Consider the following 10,870-nt stretch of genomic DNA (forward strand, 5'->3'; position numbering starts at 1 on the left):
ATGAGTGCTAATGGAGCCTAACCTAACCTCATAGGCATACCTCGTCCCCGTGAATGGTTCGTGGGGCTACCCGTGCATGGTTTTTGGAGCTAACTTGAATGGTTTGTGGGGCTAACGTGAATGGTTCGTGGGCTACCCATGAGTGGTTGGTGGGGCTATCGTGAACAGAAAGTGTAAAAAGAAATAGGTACTTACCCGAAGAGCACTGCAAGCACTGTTTTGAACGATGCACTAAATTATTACTGGGGATAAACGTATTTTACACTATCTACAAGTTTTTGGAACCTGTTCTTCTTCATGCACCATACACACACAGAATGCAAATGAGCAAAGCACACACATTCACAATGAGGGCACAAAGACAAGCCTGCAGTGTTGTTAACTCCCATCGGTTACCACCAAAAGGTAATAAGGATGTAAAGTAGAGTCTAGCCTTATACCTATTACAGAACTCAAGAAAATAAATTTATACAAGAAAAATTTTGTTTTTTTCCAAATCAATAGGTCATTATGGAAGTATTTTGAATGCTGATCATGCAAATGGCATCCATTTTTCCCATCACGTCGGGCTTTTTCACTAATTTCACAATCAAAATTCTTTTTTTTTAAGCAAAAAATGCAGGCTTGACCAGGATTCAAACCCGGGTCTCTGGCATACCGTGCCATTGCTCTACCACTGAGCTACCGAGCTGGCCTGGCATCACCTGATTTTTCACTGTCGCTGTTTTAGCAAAATGACATCAGTTTCTTCCCATCACTTCAGGAATTTTCCCTATGTTAGGATTTTTCTGCACGTCACTAAGTTCAATCTGCCCACCATATTTTATATCATTGAGTATTGGGCATTTTGTAAAGGAAATTTTCATGAGGGATTTAAAAAATAAAACTATGTAACCGAAGTCCATACAATCTTCATGCCAATATGTTACGTGAATGTGTATGCAATTCTACATGCATTTATCTTTCAAAATTGAAGGATTTGTATTCTAGAAACCCCAATATTTTACCACCATCTATTAGGGAAATTATGGAACTACATATTTTATTTTGAAATTAAGGCAGTTAATATATTGCTGTATTCTGAAAAAAACTAGACACTATGGGTAAAAATGGATTTCATTTTTGGAATCCGCATGCTGAAATTATTCAGAGGCAACACTCATATGCAAGACCAAAACCCATGTCGACCAGTGTTATCTGCACTTCATATTGAATTGGCTCAGGATTCAAATTAAAAATCAGCCCTCAGTAATAAAAGTTAACATGAATTCACTTCTAATTTAAATATACACTAACTGCATTTTACATGTAAAAATGTAATTTATTCATCTACGAATTTCATTGACTCAAGTATATAGTTGATATGCATCCAGGATAGTCTCATATCCAGAACGGGACATCTTATGCATATCCAGGTTGGGATATCCCATAGACGTCCCATGGATATCGAGAGCTGGATATGCATGGAACGTCCATGGGATATCCACAATATCCATGGAAGTGATCTGAACATTGTGGATATTCTCTGGACATCCCTTGAAGGTGTGTGCTGTACGGGTAGGCCCATATCTAAATGTCCTACTTAAAAAAAATCTTGAAAAATTTTTTGGAGGAAAGTGTGACAATGTAAAATTTAAAATTGTAAGAATATAACTCAGATTTTTAACCTTGCGTTAGGCATGGCATTTTCTGTAACATGTATCGACACATGGGCTATACCTGTTCCACATCCCTATAACTATCTTTTAGGTAAGAAATACATTGTGAATTATACTGCGCATGCATGTTGAACATTCTATCTTTGTCTTCCATCTTAGATCGGCTGCAATTTTCTGCTTCACTTTCTATAAATGATGTAATATTATAACGTGAGTCGCATGCTTGGGAACCGAAGCAGTGTCATGGTTACTTTTGTGTTCACTTTTGTCATTAACACATACGTGTCCTACCCTTCCTCACTAACCACTTCATATAACATCTGAATCTGCTGCGTTCTCTTTCTCACTTTGATATTTTTTCTTGTTACGTATTTAGCCCCCAAGCATGCAACAGAACACCATGGCTGAGCTTAGAACAAAGATAAAGAAAGAAATATTTAGCTACACAAAAACACCCATGTGCAGTATAGTTAGGGTGACCATAATATTTTGACCCAAAAATTGGACATCACAAGGAGACAGTCTACCTCCTTTCCTGAAAAATTGGTTAGGTCTAATTATAATTTTATTGTTACTAAGGAATTATTATTATTATTTATTGAATGATGTATTACATAAATGATACATCATAAACAATAAATGATCTCTCGTTATCAAAGGTATTAATTATTATAATTAGGGCCTGGGACTTTGGCTTCGGATCTATTATTGGGGGTGAGATCTTTACATATCTGATGAAAATCAGCCGAAATAGACAAACTTGACAAAGCATATTTTGACATATTTCACCAATTTCACGTTTTTACAACATATTTCTTCAATTTTGTTGTAGTAAGACATATTTCTGCATAATTTCGTAATTCTCTCGCACATAATCGGTTATTTCATAAAAAAAAGAGAATTATGACAGAAAATGTTTTTGAGATTATTTGAAACTAGCTGATTACCCGGCATTGCCCAGGTATTTATTTATCCCAATCTGTATGAGACAGGAAAATAATGAATTGAAGACTAAAATTAGTAAATGCTGTAAGTGCCACAATAAATTCAAACAGTTTTCATTAAACTGTGAAATGTGCCATGCTTTATAATGTGGTAAACGTGAAATGTGGCTGGTAGCCCTCTAAGTAGTTCAAAGGGGGTGTAAGGAGCACTAGTGTGCACATTCTTACGGGCTGATGTGCGGTATGATGTGATTTCCCAACACTTTCGCTTTTGGCACTTACAACGTTTACCACTTTTAGTCCTCAATTCTAACTATAATGTATAATGTAACTAATTTTAAATGTGATCGTGAATGTCACCAATTAGCTTAGAGACTCCAAAAACTATGGATTCGACACTAATCTAGGTCATTTGTGGCATTTTATTTTTCACCCCTCTCACCCCCCATGCCGATAGGTGATGAACTTGGAGATGAACCGCATTGGGGGTGTCACGAAAACTATGGATTCCATTCGCAACACAGCCTGAATGTTAGACAACCCGAGAAACACTATCGTTGTGCAGATTGCATAGAGTCACGGATCTCTGTTTGTGCGGAATTTAATATCAGTGGTTCTCAATTATTTTTACGTCACCCCTTCTCACCGGGGTGCCAGGGGTGTCTTACCCCCCACAATATTTATTTCCAGATTGCAAGTGACATGTGTACCAAGTTTGGTTGAAGTTGCTCCAGGCGCTCGAGAGTTATGCCGGAACAAACAAATACACGCACATACATTCATTTTTATATATACCTAGGTATATATATATATATAGATTACTACTTTGATAGATAAAATAATAGTTTGATATTCAACATGCCCAGTTTTTGAATGTCGCACTAGTGGCACATTGGAAGTGAAAAGTAAACAATAATTTTGAAACTTATATTAGCCTCCCATAATTGCTGGTTTTTAACCTTCAGCATGTTTTGCTTATTGCTCTTAGGTAATAATACAGGGCGAGCAAAAAGTTAAAAGACTGAAAGTTTAAAAAATCATTTTCAAAGTTTGATTCCGTTCCGTAGGACCAAACATGTATGGCTTGTTTGGACAACCCTTGAGAAGGGGAGGAGCCTATTTTGAAAGCAAGGCTGGCATTGTAACTGCAGCAGTGGCTGTTTGTTGACTGCGCAGTGCAAGATGGTTTTTAATCGCAAGAAGCGTGTTGCTTTGTTGGAGGCTTACTTTGAGCTGAAGACCTATACTTTGTGCATTTATTTTCATTATTATCTTTTTTTTTAATATCACACTAAGATATAATAATAGTAATAATAACAATAAACAGCAAATTTCAGGAACAAGACGTATTATTGAATACAGGAAGATACATCCTACATTGTGCATATTTCAATCTGTTGAATTTATAATTTATAAGTATAAATAATAGTTATGAAGAAAAATTCTCTTTTCGCGCACAGTGTACAAAATATATAAATTAATTGTTTATTTATTGTAATCAAGTTTATATTGAGATTATATCGGACACCTGTTCTTCAGACTATATATCAAACAAATATATCTAATATCTACAGACCTCTGAAAAACTTTGGTTACAGGCCCTGTGTATATTTTATGCTTCAGGCCCCACAGCCACCATGGCCCAGCCCTGACTTTCTGGCATTATTTGAGGAACCCCCTCCAGTTCTGCCACACATGGGTAAATTACACATGCTTGCAAACCAATAGAGAACCTAAAGCATGGTGTATAGAGTGATCACAAACAAAACAACCTTTGGCCAAAATACTTCACTCACCTTCCCCTTCATCCATTCAACTCGTGCCATAAGGAAGCATGCCCCCTCCACCCGGGAGGATGATGCACAGGAATCACGGGTTTGCGCAGGTTCTTTTGCGTATAGTTCAACTATACAATCAACTTTTTTGTATTATCAGTCTCTAAAGTGAAGGATAACCAAAGTGACACAAATGCTGTGCTTTTTTTAAAAAATCATATGCTACTTATCCCATCCAAGCTACGCTACTATTGTTCTTTCACTTACCATTGTTTCATATCTTGTTACGAATGAAATATTCAGAAATATCACATTTTCTACATTCAGTTTAGGCACAAAAACTGATTCAGAAATAGCTTACTCTCTACATTCAGTTTAGGCATAAAAACTGATTCAGAAATATCTTACTCTCTACAGTCAGTTTAGGCATAAAAAGTGATTCAGAAATATCTTACTCTCTACATTCAGTTTAGGCACAAAAACTGATTCAGAAATATCTTACTCTATACATTCAGTTTAGGCATAAAAACTAATTCAGAAATATATTACACTATACATTCAGTTTAGGCACAAAAACTGATCCAAAAATTTCTTACTCTTTACATTCAGTTTAGGCACAAAAAGTGATTCAGAAATATCTTACTCTCTACATTCAGTTTAGGCATAAAAACTGATTCAGAAATAGCTTACTCTCTACATTCAGTTTAGGCATAAAAACTGATTCAGAAATATCTTACTCTCTACAGTCAGTTTAGGCATAAAAAGTGATTCAGAAATATCTTACTCTCTACATTCAGTTTAGGCACAAAAACTGATTCAGAAATATCTTACTCTATACATTCAGTTTAGGCATAAAAACTAATTCAGAAATATATTACACTATACATTCAGTTTAGGCACAAAAACTGATCCAAAAATTTCTTACTCTTTACATTCAGTTTAGGCACAAAAAGTGATTCAGAAATATCTTACTCTCTACATTCAGTTTAGGCACAAAAACTGATTCAGAAATATATTACTCTCTACATTCAGTTTAGGCACAAAAACTGATTCAGAAATATCTTACTCTATACATTCAGTTTAGGCATAAAAACTAATTCAGAAATATATTACACTATACATTCAGTTTAGGCACAAAAACTGATCCAAAAATTTCTTACTCTTTACATTCAGTTTAGGCACAAAAAGTGATTCAGAAATATCTTACTCTCTACATTCAGTTTAGGCATAAAAACTGATTCAGAAATAGCTTATTCTCTACATTCAGTTTAGGCATAAAAACTGATTCAGAAATATCTTACTCTCTACAGTCAGTTTAGGCATAAAAAGTGATTCAGAAATATCTTACTCTCTACATTCAGTTTAGGCACAAAAACTGATTCAGAAATATCTTACTCTATACATTCAGTTTAGGCATAAAAACTAATTCAGAAATATATTACACTATACATTCAGTTTAGGCACAAAAACTGATCCAAAAATTTCTTACTCTTTACATTCAGTTTAGGCATAAAAACTGATTCAGAAATAGCTTACTCTCTACATTCAGTTTAGGCATAAAAACTGATTCAGAAATATCTTACTCTCTACAGTCAGTTTAGGCATAAAAAGTGATTCAGAAATATCTTACTCTCTACATTCAGTTTAGGCACAAAAACTGATTCAGAAATATCTTACTCTATACATTCAGTTTAGGCATAAAAACTAATTCAGAAATATATTACACTATACATTCAGTTTAGGCACAAAAACTGATCCAAAAATTTCTTACTCTTTACATTCAGTTTAGGCACAAAAAGTGATTCAGAAATATCTTACTCTCTACATTCAGTTTAGGCATAAAAACTGATTCAGAAATAGCTTACTCTCTACATTCAGTTTAGGCATAAAAACTGATTCAGAAATATCTTACTCTCTACAGTCAGTTTAGGCATAAAAAGTGATTCAGAAATATCTTACTCTCTACATTCAGTTTAGGCACAAAAACTGATTCAGAAATATCTTACTCTATACATTCAGTTTAGGCATAAAAACTAATTCAGAAATATATTACACTATACATTCAGTTTAGGCACAAAAACTGATCCAAAAATTTCTTACTCTTTACATTCAGTTTAGGCATAAAAACTGATTCAGAAATAGCTTACTCTCTACATTCAGTTTAGGCATAAAAACTGATTCAGAAATATCTTACTCTCTACAGTCAGTTTAGGCATAAAAAGTGATTCAGAAATATCTTACTCTCTACATTCAGTTTAGGCACAAAAACTGATTCAGAAATATCTTACTCTATACATTCAGTTTAGGCATAAAAACTAATTCAGAAATATATTACACTATACATTCAGTTTAGGCACAAAAACTGATCCAAAAATTTCTTACTCTTTACATTCAGTTTAGGCACAAAAAGTGATTCAGAAATATCTTACTCTCTACATTCAGTTTAGGCACAAAAACTGATTCAGAAATATCTTACTCTATACATTCAGTTTAGGCATAAAAACTAATTCAGAAATATATTACACTATACATTCAGTTTAGGCACAAAAACTGATCCAAAAATTTCTTACTCTTTACATTCAGTTTAGGCACAAAAAGTGATTCAGAAATATCTTACTCTCTACATTCAGTTTAGGCATAAAAACTGATTCAGAAATATATTACTCTCTACATTCAGTTTAGGCACAAAAACTGATCCAGAAATTTCTTACTCTCTACATTCAGTTTAGGCACAAAAACTGATTCAGAAATATCTTACTCTCTACATTCAGTTTAGGCATAAAAACTGATTCAGAAATATCTTACTCTCTACATTCAGTTTAGGCATAAAAACTAATTCAGAAATATATTACTCTATACATTCAGTTTAGGCACAAAAACTGATCCAAAAATTTCTTACTTTCTACATTCAGTTTAGGCACAAAAAGTGATTCAGAAATATCTTACTCTCTACATTCAGTTTAGGCATAAAAACTGATTCAGAAATATCTTACTCCCTACATTCAGTTTAGGCATAAAAACTAATTCAGAAATATATTACTCTATACATTCAGTTGAGGCACAAAAACTGATCCAAAAATTTCTTACTTTCTACATTCAGTTTAGGCACAAAAAGTGATTCAGAAATATCTTACTCTCTACATTCAGTTTAGGCACAAAAACTACTCAGCTTGGTGAAAATAGCATTGTAGATGCACCAAGGCGTTTGAAACCCTGGGATGGGAGCTGTGGTGCTAGTGTTGCTAGGCTAAGTTTCGGGGAAGTCTGTAGTTTGCATATTTTCCGAGGTTTCAGAAAGCTACTGCAGAATAGCACACAATTATCGGAAAAGTTTGGAAATTTTCCCCTATTAACACATTATGGCAGACAGTTTTGTCAGAGTTCTTCCTTAAAATAATAAAATTAGGAAAAGACATTCTAGCTTTTACACAAAGATGGGCATTTTAAAGCAAGGTATGGTTGTGATCGTGAAAAAATCTTTTAATCAAGTGCACAAGTTGCTCAAGAATCATTGATTCTTCAATATGCTTCCAAGTGTTTCTTCAGTAAGATATAGAGAACCCCTTGATTTTATTGAAGTGTTTCACATTAGTTTTGACAATCATCAGATTGTAGATTCTTTTAAATATATGTAACACCTATCTTCTGTTTTGAAATTATTTCCTGTTATTATCGTATTCATGAAAGTGCATGAATCGTAATATGTATATGTACAATTTGCTGGTGGTGATATAGGTTGTTCATTTATTGTATTAAGCTTATGTTATAATCTTGTACTGGTATAGAATTCAGATTCATGTGTTTTGCAAAATATTAGGGATGGGCCGATATGAAATTTTGGCTGATACCGATACAGTACCGATATAAAATTTACCGATACCGATAACCGATATTCTACCGATCCAATATAAAATTAGAAATTGTCCTTGAAGACCCTGAAATTTTCATTGATCTCCGTAATAAATGTGCGTTTCGAGCTGATTGCAATGCAAAAGAAGTTGAATATTGAGACATTTACTTTTTCAGAGAGTAGGGCATGGAGATTATCCACAAAAATTACAACAAAATGGCAGAATTTTGCACTAAATTATAAGATATTTATCAATATATTGGATCGGTAAAATAATCGGTAATTTTACCGATACAGCGATATGCCTATATCGGCCAATACTGATAGAGTACCGATTAATCGGTCCCATCCCTACAAAATATACAGGTCTTTGCTGTTGGCCATAAGAACAAATTTTGTTTAAATGCTTTTTCCCAGAGATTAAACTAATGTTTTAGAATTTCAGGGTTGAAAAAAGGTCAGAAATGTCTGTATTTTTTTTTCATTACTGCATTTTGGGGTACATGATAACTCTTCGATGAAAATTTATCACATTAGGAAAGCTACTGAGGAAAATTATTATGCAAGTCAACATGGCACAGCTTGTGCTAGGATAGACTCTCAAATAGCATAGTGGTAATGTCATCACCTTGTTATCAAGATTACCAACTTGTTACCAAGTTTGATACCTGGAGGAGGCACATAGTGGTTCAGATCACACTTTAAACTAGGTCCAGTCCTGATGGGTCTATCTGTGCATAATGTGGACTTGAAGAAAAAAGCCTTATGATAGAAAGAGCAAATTAAGTTTGTTTTAGATTTTTTTATGTCATGTTCAGTGTTTGTATTTACGTGCTCATTTTTGAGATTTAGTAGTACATACCAAAAACTTGATCACATGGAAAATAAAAGTTTGCAAAGTTAAGTGCACTTTATATTCAGACAGGACAATCTACAGTTTTAAGCGAGATCAAAAACATTATGCAATGTGCCTCCAGCAGGAATAGAACCTGGGACCCCTTGATTACAGCATTACCACTACTCCATCAGGGAAGTCTGCATGACGTGGCACCCAAAACATACAAAAGAGCCTAATTAACCCCATGTGGTACAGTATATGTGGAGACTACATATACCTGGGGCACTCAAAAATATTCATGTATTGACTTGTTCTTGCCCTAATACCTAGATATGGAGAACTGAAAAGGTTGTACTGTTATGAATGTATTTCAAGCAATTAAATCCCAGCTAAATGAAATAAAAGTAAAGATCATGTGATAAAGGTAAAGTGCTTCCGTGTGCTTTGCACCACGCCATGAAGACATATAGGGGGTGTGGAGTTAGGGCCCCACACTTTCATGATCTCAGCAGAAGCTAGGGGTGATGTGATCAGCACCACACCCCTGGCTGCCTTTACCCCCCAGAGTTTCCTCCAGTTACCCACTTTATACGACGTTGGGTGGGTGCCGGAGCTGCTTGAACAGGTGGAAAAAATCCCTGTTCTTCCCTGCTGGGAATCAAACCTGGGCCTCTCGCATGATAGTCAGATGCCCTAACGCTACCGTGGCTCTTATCATGTGGCATTCATGAATTGAACATAGTGTGTTCATAGGTCTAAATGCATACATGCAATATCCCAGGTTATTTGTAGTAATAATATATTGGATTCAGTGGCGCAATTTAATTTACTTTACTAGTACAAAATGCCAAGCAACAAGATATTCATTCCACGAGAAGATTATTATTGATGTTATGGGAATTTAGATGTCTTAAGATATTACATTAAGAAACATGCTTATGTATCCGCGTACATGTGGTAAGCACGTTTCATGTGTATTTAAAAGTACAGGGTATCTATAAAAGGACTCCTGGGTTTTGAAGCTAAATATTTTATTAAAAACTGAAACTCTGGGAAAAAGTAAATACATATTTTTGAAGGTAATGTTATCAAGTTTTGTTTACAATTTAGTAAATTCCAATGTGTGCCCTGTTTGTAGCACGGCACATACCAAACAATAATAGACTTCTTGCCACGATCCTGGCCAGCATGTCTGGGGTGATAGTTGCCACAGATGTGATAATTCTTTGCCTTAGATGGTTGACATCTTGAATTTTCTCCGCATAAACCATGTTCTTCACATGTCCCCATAGGAAAAAGTCTAAGGGAGTAAGGTCCGGAATTCTTGGAGGCCATGGAATAGGCCCTTTCCTTCCAATTCACACTTCCATTTTCTTTAAACGCCTTAAGCCATTGACAAATGGTTTTGTCCGAAGGCTAAACACCGCCATTCTCGCGCCGTTCCACTGAACTGCACTGTCTGTGTTTGGCTCGGCTAAGCCACTTCAAGGTCAACACTGCGCATTGTTGCGAAGCTTTGTTGGAATAAACTCCAAACGGCGTGAATAAAACTTGATGAGCTACTGATTTCAAAGTAATTAACTAATCTCAGTTATCTAATACCGTTTGCGCACTATGATTGTTTAAAACCCCAGGAGTTCTTTTATAGATACCCTGTATTATGATTTCTTTACAGGGATTTCTAAGATGATTTAGTTCATCATATCTTGAAGTACCACTGAGACACATTTTTCAAAACAGTTATTTCTTACACCATGGTCTTAATATTTAGCCGAACAATGATGAATTCTTTTAGAATTGTAATA

Source organism: Lepisma saccharinum, chromosome 27, assembly GCF_977018435.1.
Source record: "Lepisma saccharinum chromosome 27, izLepSacc3.1, whole genome shotgun sequence".
NCBI lineage: Eukaryota > Metazoa > Arthropoda > Insecta > Zygentoma > Lepismatidae > Lepisma > Lepisma saccharinum.